We start from the raw sequence: 14,480 nt of genomic DNA, 5'->3' as shown, positions 1-14,480 counted from the left end.
TAACTGACTCCTTCCGCGTGGAGGAAGGAGTCAGACAGCCCGTCAAGGCAGGTAGGAGAGGCTGAGACAACCTCACCGCAAGCCCCACCCCCACCATTGGGAGGGAATTCAAACCTGGAGCTTCTCCCTGAAAGGGGGAGGAGTCATACCTCACACACCTCACAGCCCAGCGTTTAAGACCTGAGCCTAGGAGATGAGCCCCAGGAACATACGGCTTTGAAGACCAGCCGGGCTGGGGCCTAGGAGACTTGCGGGCCGTGGCGAACCAGGGAAGAAAGACTCCTTCAGGGCCTGCGTGCAGACTCACTCACCCCAGGGCCGAGTGCAGAAGCAGCTCTCCGAAAAGCACCCAGGGTTTATGTGAAAGAGGCTCATTTCCAAACTTTCAAGCGTTGGACTGAGAGATCTTCTTCAGAGATGGAGGTGGCCGGTGCCATCTTCTCTGCTTTGCTAAATCCGGCGGGCGCCATCTTTTCTCCTTCCTCCCCCCCTTTCCAGCGAGTGCCACCTTTGCAAGCCCCTCTGCCCCCCTCCAGCCGGGGGACACAGTCTTTGGCTCCCCGCCTGCCGTGCTCCAGACCACCGGTATCTGCGGGGGGAAAGCGTCTACTCGCATCCGGTGCCGCACTTTTACATCCGCCAAACCGTTTGTCAGGTAACCCCCTTGATCACCTGGCTTCAAAGGCCAGGGAGCCTTGCGTTCCTGGGTCCACAGGACTCTAACAACTGGAGGCACAGTTCTCGGTAGACCACCACTCCCAGGCCATGGCACTGAGAGCAGACCGAAACCCATCCCCAGTTTCTGACAGGCCGATTGCGTGTGCCTGAGGGGCAGGCTTCTGCTGTGGCACACTCCCAGGGGCCTACAGGAGGGCTCTCAGGGAATGGAGTCCAGGGGACCTAATTTTGGCACTCTCCCTCTGCCTCACTCCAGCTCACTGGTATCTTCCAGAAAGGAGCTTATGCCCTTTGCTTGGTGCCCTGATTTTCGCAGTTGCAGCCTGGGGACTCCTCTCTGTCACCTGGCTCTGCTGGCCGGTGGGACTTACCCTCACAGGTCCGACAGAACTGTCACCAATGGAGAAAGGGTTCTTAAACAGCGGGCGTCCCTAGGGCACAGTGAGGCAACAGACCCAGGAGCTCAGTCAGCTCAGTCCCTCTGTACAAGAGCCTGCCAGCTTCTCCTCACGGGAGCCTAACCGAACACACATCCAGGGGCTAATTGCAAACCTTTCCTGAGACCTTGGAGGGTGGGTGCCATTCTCCTCCTGGCTTTTGCTGTGTCTCACAGCACCAGCATCTCTCAGAGGGGAGCTTCTGTATGTGTCTGGTGCCCCAGTTTTGACCTCTGGTACCCTGCTTTTCATAGCTGCCTCCCAGGGCCTAACCCTCGATCACCCGGCCCTGGGGGTCATGGGACCGGAACGGTCAGGGAGACAGTTCTGAGATGGCGACCACCACCGGCGCACCGCAAAGACAGCGGATTGAAACACCCCCAGCCTTTCTGGGAAAGACGCCTAACTGCTTGTCCCGGAGCTTCAGCCTGAGGGGCAGCCTTCAAGTTTGGCATACATCTAGAAGCTACAGAGCTGCTCGCAAGGAACGTAGCCAGAGGACGCGATCTGTGTACTCTCCTTCTAGCTCACAATCGCTCCCCAGGATCTCTCAGAAAGAAGGTTCCATGCTCAACAAGTCCTGATTTTTACAACTGCCACCGTGGGCACCTCCATATGACCTGGCTGTGCTGGTCAGCGGGACTTACGCTTGTACTCCAATACAACTGCACATGCTCTCCATTCCTTAAAAGCTGCTGCCATGGGGCATCTGGGTGGCTCAGTAGGTTAAGCATCTGACTCTTGGTTTCAGCTCAGGTCATGGTCTCACGGTTCATGAGTTCCAGCTCCATGTCAGGCTCCAAGCCACCAGTGTGGATTCTCTCGGTCTCCCTCTCTCTGCCCCTATCCCACTCAAGCATTCTCTCTCAAAATAAATAAATAACCATTAAAAAAAAAAAAAAAGCAAGCAAGCAAGCAAGCTGTTGCCTGAGGGTCTGGCTTCCAATCAGCCTGAATCTAGGTGTTGTTAAATGGGATCCTCCCCTTTGGGACATTAACTGGTCCTGGAATACCCCAAAGTACTGGGAGCTATTAAAAATAAAATAGGCTGCTTGGAAAATTACAAAAGTTTGAGAAACAACCAAGAGCTAGGACAGGGTTGAAGGACAGATTTCATCTCCTTCTCAGGCCAACTCTTCAAGACTCCTAGGGATGCTAGTTCACCTAATGCAGGGAAACAAAGAGAGTCAAGCAAAATGAAGAACAAAGGACCAAGTTCCAAACAAAAAAGCAATTTAAAACTCTTTAAAAACCTTTGTGAAATGGAGATAAGGAATTTATCTGATAAAGAATTCAAACTAATGGTCATAAAGATGTTCACCAAATTCGGGAGAAGAATGGATAACACAGTGAGAACGTCACAAAAAGAAAATAGAAGAAAGTACCCAACAGAAGTCACAGGGCTGAAAATGCAAAAACTGATGTGAAAAATACACTGTAGAGGTCCAACAGCTAACTAGATGAAGCAGGATCAATGAATTCAAAGACAGGATGGAGGAACTCACCCGGCAGAGCAGCAAAAAGAGAAAAGAATGAAATAAAGTGAAGACAGCTTAAGAGGCTTAGAAGACAACACCAAGCAGGCCAACGTTCACATTAAATGAATCCCAGAAGGAGAAAGGGCCAGAAAACTCATTTGAAGAAATAGTAACTAAAAACTTCAATAACCTGGGTAAGGAAAGACCTACAGATCCAGGAAGGACAGCGAGTTCTAAATGAAATAAATGCAGAGACCCCACACCAAGACACATTATAAAATGTCAGAAGTTAAAAAAAAAAAAAAAAAAAAAAAAAAGAGAGAGAGAGAACCTTAAAGGCAACAAGAAAAAACAAACAAACAAAAAGAAAAAAAACCTTGTTACATACAAGGAAAACCCCATGTGACTATGAGCACATTTTTCAGCAGAAATGCTACAGACCAGAAGAACATATTCAAAGTGCACGTGATGCTCATGGGTTGGAAGAATAAATATTGTTTAAATGTCAACACTACCCAAAGCTATCTACACATTCAATGCAATCCCAACCAAAATTGCACCAGCATTCTTCTTGAAGCTAGAACAAGCAATCTTAAAATTCATATGGAACCACAAAAGGCCCCAAATAGCCAAAGTCATTTTGAAGAAGAAGACCAAAGCAGGAGGCATCACAATCCCAGACTTTAGCCTCTACTACAAAGCTGTCGTCATCAAGACAGCATGGTATTGGCATAAAAACAGACACATAGACCAATGGAACAGAATAGAAACCCCAGAACTAGACCCACAAACATATGGCCAACTCATCTTTGACAAAGCAGGAAAGAACATCCAATGGAAAAAAGACAGTCTCTTTAACAAATGGTGCTGGGAGAACTGGACAGCAACATGCAGAAGAATGAAACTAGACCACTTTCTCACACCATTCACAAAAACAAACTCAAAATGGATAAAGGACCTGAATGTGAGACAGGAAACCATCAAAACATTAGAGGAGAAAGCAGGAAAAGACCTCTCTGACCTCAGCCGCAGCAATTTCCTACTCGACACATCCCCAAAGGCAAGGGAATTAAAAGCAAAAATGAACTACTGGGACCTCATGAAGACAAAAAGCTTCTGCACAGCAAAGGAAACAAAACTAAAAGGCAACCAACGGAATGGGAGAAGATATTTGCAAATGACCTATCAGACAAAGGGCTAGTATCCAAAATCTATAAAGAGCTCACCAAACTCCACACCCAAAAACCAAATAATCCAGTGAAGAAATGGGCAGAAAACATGAATAGACACTTCTCTAAAGAAGACATCCGGATGGCCAACAGGCACATGAAAAGATGCTCAACAATGCTCCTCATCAGGGAAATACAAATCAAAACCACACTCAGATATCACCTCACGCCAGTCAGAGTGGCCAAAATGAACAAATCAGGAGACTACAGATGCTGGTGAGGATGTGGAGAAACAGGAGCCCTCTTGCACTGTTGGTGGGAATGCAAACTGGTGCAGCCACTCTGGAAAATAGTATGGAGGTTCCTCAAAAAATTAAAAATAGACCTACCCTATGACCCAGCAATAGCACTGCTAGGAATTTACCCAAGGGATACAGGAGTGCTGATGCAGAGGGGCACTTGTACCCCAATGTTTACAGCAGCACTCTCAACAATAGCCAAATTGTGGAAAGAGCCTAAATGTCCATCAACTGATGAATGGATAAGGAAATTGTGGTTTATATTACACAATGGAGTACTACGTGGCAATGAGAAAGAATGAAATCTGGCCTTTTGTAGCAATGTGGAGGGAACTAGAGAGTCTTATACTAAGTGAAATAAGCCATACAGAGAAAGACAGATACCATAGGGTTTCACTCTTATGTGGATCCTGAGAAACTTAACAGAAACCCATGGGGGAGGGGAAGGAAAAAAAGAAAAGAAAACAAAGAGGTTAGAGTGGGAGAGAGAGTCAAAGCATAAGAGACTCTTTAAAAACTGAGAACAAACTGAGGGTTGATGGGGGGTGGGAGGGAAGGGAGGGTAGGTGAAGGGCATTGAAGAGGGCATCTTTTGGGATGAGCACTGGGTGTTGTATGGAAACTAATTTGACAATAAATTTCATATAATATAAAAAAAAAAGTGCACGTGACATGCAAAACGTAAAACATGGGAGTCAAGAGTAAAAATGTTCAGCTTTGGAATGCATTCACACGCGGGCGCCTGGGTGGCTCAGTCAGCAAAGCGGTCGACTCTTGATTTCAGCTCAGGTCACAGCTTCATCTCACACTTTGTGGGATGGAGCCCCAGTACAGCCCTGTACTGATAATGTAGAGCCTGCTTAGGATTCTTCCTTTCCCTCTCTCTCTGCCACACACACACACACACACACACACACACACACGCTCTCCCTCAAAATAAATAAATAAAACTAAAAAAAAAAAAAAGAATGGGTTCACACTTAAGTTGTTATAAACTTGAAATAGATTATTATAAATATAAGCTGTTATATGTAATCCTCACAGTAACCACAAAACAAACACCTCTAGCAGATACACAAAAGCTAACGAGAAAGGAAGCATACTACTAAAAATGTCATCAAACCACAAAGGAAGAAAGCAAGAGAAGTAGAAAGAAAAAGAATTAAAAAACAGCCAGAAAATAATGAACAAAATGGCTATAAGTACTTACCTATCGATAATTATTTTAAATGGATGAAATTTACCAATCAAAAGAGTATCTGAAAGGACAAAAGAAAACAACGGCCATCTATACGGTCCCTATAAGAGACTCATTTCAGACATACGGACACAGACTGAAAGTGAAGGAATGGATGGAAAAAGATGTGGCATGCAAGTGGAAGCCAAAAGCTGGGGTAGCCATACTTAGGTCAGACAAAACACAAAGACTTCAATACAAAGACGGCATAAGAGACAAAGAAAGGCATTACGTAACGATAAAAGGGTCAATACAAAAAGAGGATATAACATTTACAAATATTTAGGCACCAATGCAGAAGCACCTAAAAAATAGAAATCAAAGATTAACAGACCTCAAGGGAGAAATAGAAATATAACAGCAGGGGACTTTAGTATCCCACTTACACCCATGGATAGATCATCCCGACAGAAAATCAATGATAAGAAAACATCAACCTTCAATGACATGTTAGACCAGATGGGAATAACAATATATATAGAACATTCCATTCAAAAGCAACAGAATACATTCTTCTCAAGTACATAGGAAACATTCTCCAGGACAGATCACATGATAGGCTACAAAATAAGTCCTAATAAATTTAAGATTGAAATCACATTGAGCATCTTTTTTGACCACAATACTGTGAAATTAGAAATCAATTATAAGAAGAAAATTGGAAAATTTACAAACATATAGAGGGTAAACAACATGCTACTGAAAAAGAAGAAATCAAAAGACCATGAGCCAAATTAAAAAAAAAATAAATAAAACAAATCTAAACCTATGAGATGCAGCAAACAGCAATTCTGAGAGAGAAGTTTACAGTGACAAATACCTACATCAAGAAAAAAGAAAAATCTCAAACACCTTTATTTCTCAAGAAACTAGGAAAGGAACAGCAAATAAACCCAAAGTTAGTAGAAGAAAGGAAATAATAAAGATCAAAGCAGAACTAAATGAAATGGAGACTTTAAAAAACAACAGGGGGGCGCCTGGGTGGCACAGTCGGTTAAGCGTCCGACTTCAGCCAGGTCACGATCTCGCGGTCCGTGAGTTCGAGCCCCGCGTCAGGCTCTGGGCTGATGGCTCGGAGCCTGGAGCCTGTTTCCGATTCTGTGTCTCCCTCTCTCTGCCCCTCCCCCGTTCATGCTCTGTCTCTCTCTGTCCCAAAAATAAATAAAAAACGTTGAAAAAAAAATTTTTTTTTTAAATTAAAAAAAAAAAAAACAGGAAAAAAAAAATCAATGAAAGCAAGAGGTGGTTGTTTTAAAAGATAAATGAAATGGACAAACCTTTAGCTAAACTCACCAAGTTTAGAAAGAGAGGACTAAAACAAGATCAGAAATGAAAGTGATTCATCACATTACAAGTGATACTGCAGAAATACAAAGGATCATAACAAACTACTATGAGAAATTACACTCCAACAAATCGGGAAACCTGGGAGAAATGCACAACTTCCCAGAAACATAACCTTCCAGGGCGCCTGTGTGGCTCAGTCGGTTAAGTGTCCAACTTTGGGTCAGGTCATGATCTCAGCTTCTGTGTTTGAGCCCCGCGTCAGGCTCTGTGCTGACAGCTTAGAGTCTGGAGCCTGCTTCAGATCCTGTGTCTCTTTCTCTCTCTGCCCTTCCCCAGCTCATGCTCGTGCTCGCGCTCTCTCTCTCTCTCTCTCTCTCTCTCTCTCAAAAATAAACATTAAAAAAATAAAAACTTAAAAAAAATATATAACCTTCCAAGGATGAATCATGAATCGAAAATAGCCTGATGACTAGTAAGGAGAGTGAATCAGTAAACAAAAACCTCCCAACAAACAAAAGCCCAGGAATAGATTGATTTAAAGGTAAATTCTACCAAACATTTAAAGAATAATATGTTCCCCTTCTCAAATTATTCCCAAAAATAGGCACTTCAAACTCACTTTACACAGCCAGCATTACCATGACACCAAAAATAAACAGGGGCACAAGAAAGAAAATTACAGGTCAATATCCCTGATGAACACAGATATAAAAGTCATCAAGAAAATAACTAAATCAATAAGAAAACAAAGTAACAGCAAACCAAATTCAACAATACAGGTATCTCCCCACTTTCTGAAAGTTCACATTACAACACTTTGCTTTTATGAAAGACCTATATTACTACCTGTTTTCACTACCTGTAAGATTCCAAAGAGGATTTCCACTCTTATGGAAAAAGCTATTATCAATCATACTAATGTAGGTCTTTCATAAAAGCAGAGTGGCTTCATAAAAACCAAATGATCATCTTGCTCTTTCCGCCACCTTGGAACCTGTGGAGTCTGGCTGGGAACAGGACTCCTAAAAAGACAAATACGTCTAGAAGGCTGTGATCCAAGGCCATTTTTGCTGTCTGTAAGCGAGGTCTCCGGAACCAGAGGGTCTCTGGAACACAGCTCTTCTTAAAAGTGAAGGTGTTTATGCTCTAGATGAAATGAATTCTATCTAGGCTTATGTGTACAAAGCAAAGAACAACACGATGACTCCTGGTGGCAAACTGAACACAACCAGAGTAATGTGGAGAAAAGTAACATGCTCATGGACACACACGGCGGCATATGGCTCGTGGCAAATTCCAAAGCAACCTTCCTGCTAAAGTCATTGGCCACAGAATACATGTGATGCTCTACCCCTCAAGGATTTAAACTTACTGAAAAGTAAATAGGTAAAGGTGTAGATTTCTCTTGTAAAACAAACAAGCAAAACAACAACAAAAAAAAATGACAATCTCAATAGATACAGAAAAAGCATCTGACAAAATTCAACATCACTTATGATAAAATACTCAAAGTATTTTATACCTATGATAAAAACTCTCAACAAAATGGGTATACAGGAAACGTACTTCAACATAATAAAGTCTATTTACGACACACCCATAGTTAACATCCCACTCGGTGGTGAAAAGCTGAAAGCTTTTCCTCTAAAATCAGGAATAAGAACACCCACTCTCATCACTTTTACCAACATGGTATTAGATGTCCTAGCCAGAGCAAGTAGGCAAGAAAAGGAATAAAAGGCATCCAAATTGGAAAGGAAGAAGTGAAACGGTCACTATTTGCAGATGTGTATGTATAGAAACATATTATGTAGAATATTCCAAAGACTCCACCAAAAAAATTGTTACAACTATTATCAGTCAAGTTGCAGGACACAAAATCAACTGTATAGCAATCTGCTGCATTTCTGTACAACCACTAACAAACTATCGGGAAAAGAAATTGAGAAACAATCCCATTTAAAAAAGAAACAATCCCATTTATAATTGCATTGGAAAGAGTAAAATACCCAGGAATAAATGTAACCCAGGAGGTGAAAGACTTGTACTCTGAAAAGTATAAAACACTCATGGAAGCAGTTGAAGATGACACAAAGAAATGCAAAGACATTCCAGGCTCACGGACTGGACGAATACTGTTAAGATGTCCATAATACCTGGGGCAATTTACGATTTGGTGCCGACCCTATCAAAATTTCAGTGACACTGTTCACAGACCTGAACACAGAATTCTAAAATTTGAATGGAACTACAAAAGATCCCGAATGGCCAAAGCAACGCAGGCAGAGAACAAACCTGGAGGCAGCATGTTTCCTGATTTCAAAGTATATCACACTGCCATACTTATCAAAACAGTATGATATCAGCAATAAAAACAGGCACATAAATCAATGGAACACAACAGAAAGCAAGAAAATAAAGCCGTGTATGTATATGTTCATTTAATTTACAGCAAAGGAGCCAAGAATATACAATAGAGAAAGAACAGTCTCTCCAATAAAATGAGATGGGCAACCGGGAAGCCACATGCAAAATAATAAAACTGTACTACTTTCGCACATCATATCCATAAATTAATTTGAAATGAATTACAGACGTGAATATAAGACCTGAAACCATAAGTCTTAGAAAACCGGTGGTTTTGGATCTTGGCAACGGTGTGGTTTGTTTTTATTTGTTTTTGTTTTTTATTTTAGAGAGAAACAGAGAACTCGAGCAGGACAGAGGGGCAGAGGAGGAGAGAGAGAAAGAGAGGGGGAGAGAGAGAAAGAGCGAGAGAATGTTATCTTAAGCAGGCTGTATGCTCAGCACAGAGCCCAGCGTGGGACTCAATCCCACAACCCTGGGATCATGACCTGAGCCAAAATCAAGAGTCAGACGTTCAACTGACTGAGCCACCCACCCAGGCACCCCAGCGATGGTGTTTTAAATTTGACACCAACAGCAAAGGCAACAAAAGCAAAAATAAATAAGCAGGACTACATCAAAGTAAAAAGTTTCTGCAGAGAAAGAAAACCATCAACAAAAGTAAGGTTACATGCTGAATGGGAAAAAATACTTGCAAATTATAGATCTGATTAGATGTTACTAGCCAAGATATATAAAGAACTCCTACAACTCAAGAGAAAAAGGAAACCTAATTAAAAAGTGGGCAGACAGGCTTCTCAAAAAGAAAATAGTGAAGACCCAAATAGATAAAATCACAAATGAAAATGGATTTATTACAACCAGTCCCTCAGAAATACAAGCAATTATCAGGGAATACTATGAAAAATTATATGCCAACAAACTGGACAACCTGGAAGAAATGGATAAATTCCTAAACACCCACACACTACCAAAACTCAAATGAGAAGAAACAGAAAATTTGAACAGACCCATAACTAGTGAAGAAATTGAAACAGTTATCAAGAATCTCCCAACAAGTAAGAGTCCTGGACCAGAAGGCTTCCCTGAGGAATTCTACCAGACATTTAAAGCAGAGTTAATACCTATGCTTCTCAAGCTGTTCCAAAAACTAGAAATGGAAGGAAAACTTCCGGACTCATTCTATAAAGCCAGCGTTACTTTGATTCCCAAACCAGAGACCCAGCAAAAAGAGAGAACTACAAGCCAATATCCCTGATGAATATGAATGCAAAAATTCTCAACAGGATACTAGCAAATCTAATTCAACAGCATATAAAAAGAATTATTCACCATGATCAAGTGGGATTCATTCCCAGGCTGCAAGGCTGGTTCAGTATTCACAAATCAATGTAATACATCAGATTAACAAAAGAAAAGAACCATATGATCCTGTCAATAGATGCAGAAAAAAGCATTTGACAAAATACAGCATCCTTTCTTAATAAAAACCCTCAAGAAAGTCAGGATAGAAGGAACATACTTAAACACCATAAAAGCAATTTATGAAAAGCCCACAGCTAATATCATCCTCAAAGGGGAAAAACAGAGGGCTTTCTCCCTGAGATCAGGAACATGACAGGGATGTCCTGTCACCATTGTCGTTTAAGATGGTGTTGGAAGTCCTAGAATCAGCAATCAGACAACAAAATGAAATAAAAGACATCAAAATTGGCAAAGATGAAGTTAAACTTTCACTTTTCGCAGACAACATGATACTCTACATGGAAAACCCAACAGACCACAAAAGGTCTGCTAAAACTGATACATGAATTCAGCAAAGTCAAAATCAGTGTACAGGTACAGGGCACAAAATCAATGTACAGAAATCGGTTGCATTTTTATACACCAATAATGAAGCAACAGAAAGAGAAATAAAGAAACCGATCCCATTCGCAACTGCACAAAGAACCATAAAATACCCAGGAATAAACCTAACCAAAGATGTAAAAGATCTGTATGCTGAAAACTATAGAAAGCTTATGAAGGAAACTGAAGAAGACACAAAGAAATGGAAAAACATTCCATGCTCGTGGATTGGAAAAATAAATATTGTTAGGATGTCAATACTACCCAAAGCAATCTACACATTCAATGCAATCACAATCAAATGCAAGGGAAATAAAAGCAAAAATGAAGATATTTGCAAATGACATATCAGATAAAGGGCTAGTATCCAAAATCTATAAGGAACTCACCAAACTCTACACCCGAAAAACAAATAATCCTGTGAAGAAATGGGAAGAAGACATGAATAGACACTTTTCCAAAGAAGACATCCAGATGGCCAACAGACACATGAAAAGGTGCTCAACGCCACTCCTCCTCAGGGAAATACAAATCAAAACCACACTGAGATACCACCTCACGCCCTTCAGAGTGGCTAAAATGAACAAATCAGGAGACTATAGATGCTGGCGAGGATGTGGAGAAATGGGAACCCTCTTGCACTGCTGGTGGGAATGCAAACTGGTGCAGCCGCTCTGGAAAACAGTGTGGAGGTTCCTCAAAAAAACTACCCTATGACCCAGCAATAGCACTGCTAGGAATTTACCCAAGGGATACAGGAGTGCTGATGCATAGGGGCACATGTACTCCAATGTTTACAACAGCACTTTCAACAATAGCCAAATTATGGAAAGGGCCTAAATGTCCATCAACTGACAACTGGATAAAGATGTGACTTATATATACAATGGAATACTACTTGGCAATGGAAAAAATGAAATCTGGCCACGTGCAGCAACGTGGATGGAACTGGAGGGTATTATGCTAACTGAAATAAGTCAGTCAGAGAAGGACAGATTCATGTTTTTACTCATATGTGGATCTTGAGAAATTTAACAGAAGACCATGGGGGAAGGGAAGGGGAAAAAAAAAAGTTACAGAGAGGGAGGGAGGCAAACCATAAGAGACTCTTAAAAACTGAGAATAAACTGGGGGTTGATGGGGGATGGGGGAGAGGGAAAGTGGGTGATGGGCATTGAGGAGGGTACCCATTGGGATGAGCACTGGGTGTTGTATGGAAGCCAATTTGACAATAAATTATGTTTTAAATAATTAAAAAATTAAATAAATAATAAAATAAAGTGGACAGAATTTGAATCCACGTTTCTCCATAAAAAGACACACAGATGGCCACATAAACAGATGTGCAACATCCCTAATATCAGGGAAATGCAAATCAAAACCACAATGAGATATCGCCTCACACTTGTCAAAATGGCTAGTCTCAAAAAGACAAGAAATAACAAGTGTTGGTGAGGATGTGGAGAAAAGGGAACCTTTATGCACTGTTGGTGGGAATGTAAATTGGTGCAGCCACTGTGGGAAACAGTATGGAAGTTCCTCAAAACATTAAAAATAGAACTGCCGTATGATCCAGTAATTCCACTTCTGGGTATTTATCTGAAGAAAATAAAAACTAATTCAAAAAGATATGTGGTCACCATGTTCACTGCAGCATTATCTACAATAGCCAAGATATGGAAACAATCTGCACGTCTATAAAACGGAGTATTATTTAACCATTAAAAAGAAATAAAAATCCTGCCATTTGCAACAACATAGATGGACCTTAAAGGCATTATGCTAAGTGAAATAAGTCAGACAGGGAAGGACAAATACCATATTGCTTATATACAGAATCTAAAAAGTTAGAAAAAAAAAAAAAGCTAATAAATACAGAGAACAGACTGATGGTTGCTTGAAGTGGGGGGGTAGGGGTGGGCCAATGGATAAAGGGAGTCTAAAGACACAAACTTCAGTTATCAATAAGTCATGGGGATGTAATGTACAGCAGGGCAAATATAGTGAATAACACTATATTGCATATTTGAAAGTTGCTAAGAGAGTACATCTTAGAAATTCCCATCATATGAAAAACAACTCTATTGTATGTATGGTGATGGAGGTTAATGAGAGTTATTGTGGTAATCAATTTGCAATATGTGCAAATATCAGATTATGTTATACACCTGAAACTAATTAAATGTGGTATGTCAGTTATACCTCAATTTAAAAAATGAGGGTGAAAAAAAAATCACCTTCATGTCAACAAAAATAAAAATGAGAATAAGAATTATTTTCTACCAGCTGTAAACAAAATAAAATCAATGTATAAATTAAAATAAAGTAGAGTTGGCCTGGAAGAATGCCACATCCAGAAACAGAAATCGAATTCTGTTCAATTTGTGGGTAACCCTCCTATTGTAAATAAATAGAAAACCTGGGGAAATCCATTAGGAAAAAAAGTTTGAGACTACTGAAGACCTGCTAAGGCAGTGAGGTTTTCTAGTGCCAAAATCTCAAAGAAGGGAGACATCAAAAAATCAAGCACTGCTCTCTCTCCGCTATGGAAGGCTACAATGAGAAGACAGGGATCCGTACACCAGGAACAGGACCTTCACCAGAAGCCACCCACACTGGTACCCCAATCTTGCTACTGTGAGAAATAAATGTTTGTTGTTTAAGCAAAAAAAAAAAAAAAAAAAAAAAAAAAAATCAAATATCTAGAATAAATCTAAGATGTACAAGTTCTCTGCTCAGAAAATTATAAAACACCGAGAGAAATTAGAGAACATCGATGTTAGTGGAATGACTAACCACGCTCATGAATCGGAACACTAAATATTGTAAAAATGCCAATGTTGATCAATAGACTCAATGCAAACTAAATCAAAATTCTAGCTGTGTGTGTGTGTGTGTGTGTGTGTGTGCGCGCGCGCGCGCGCGCACATAACCTGATAGAGTGATTTTAAAGTTTAAATGGAAGTGCAAACGGTCAAGAACAGCCAAGAAATTTCAAAGAACAAAGATGGTGGACTTACTCTACTGGATAGCAAGACTTTTTAAGAAGGCACATTAAGGGGCACCTGGGTGGTTCAGGCACTTGAGCATCCATCTGACTTTTGATTTTGGCTCACGTCATGATCCCAGGGTTGTGGGATCGAGCTCCACATCAGGCTCTGCGCTGAGCATGCAGCCTGCTTAAGATTCTCTCTCTCCTCCTCTCCTCCACTAGCATACACTCTCTAATAAAAAAATTTTTTTAATTAAAAAAAAATAAATAAAAAAGCAACATGAAGATAGTAGTGGTACTGGCACAAAAATAGATCAATACAACAATGGAGCAGAACATAATCCAGAAGAAGACCAGACACAGACAGACGCTTGACTTATGACAAAGATGTCCTTTTAGGTAAAGGACGGTTATTTCAACAAAGAGTGTTGAGACAAACAGATGTTCATACAGGAAGAAAAAACACAATCTTGACTCCTCCTCACACGATAAGCAAAAATCCATTCCAAGTGAATTGTAGATCTAAGCATAAAAGGTAAAAATATAAGTCTTCTAGAAGGTAACTAGGAGCATATCTTCATAACTGGAGATGGCAAAAGATTTAACAAGATACAAGAAGCACTAAGAGGAAAACATTTGATAAATCAGACTACCACTATTTAAAGGTACTTTTGTTCATCAAAGACAC

At 40.7% G+C, this 14,480-nt stretch overlaps 1 protein-coding gene across 8 annotated transcripts in view; it reads right to left on the bottom strand.

The window, feature by feature from the left end:
• The window catches only part of PRIMPOL (primase and DNA directed polymerase), a 56,134-nt gene that overhangs the window by 14,302 nt on the left and 27,352 nt on the right, over positions 1–14,480 (bottom strand). The window lies entirely within an intron of this gene.

The sequence above is a fragment of the Neofelis nebulosa genome, chromosome 3, assembly GCF_028018385.1.
Source record: "Neofelis nebulosa isolate mNeoNeb1 chromosome 3, mNeoNeb1.pri, whole genome shotgun sequence".
In the NCBI taxonomy this organism is placed as follows: Eukaryota; Metazoa; Chordata; class Mammalia; order Carnivora; family Felidae; genus Neofelis; species Neofelis nebulosa.
Note: the sequence above shows the minus strand (reverse complement) of the source record. Positions and strands in the feature narration are given on the sequence as shown.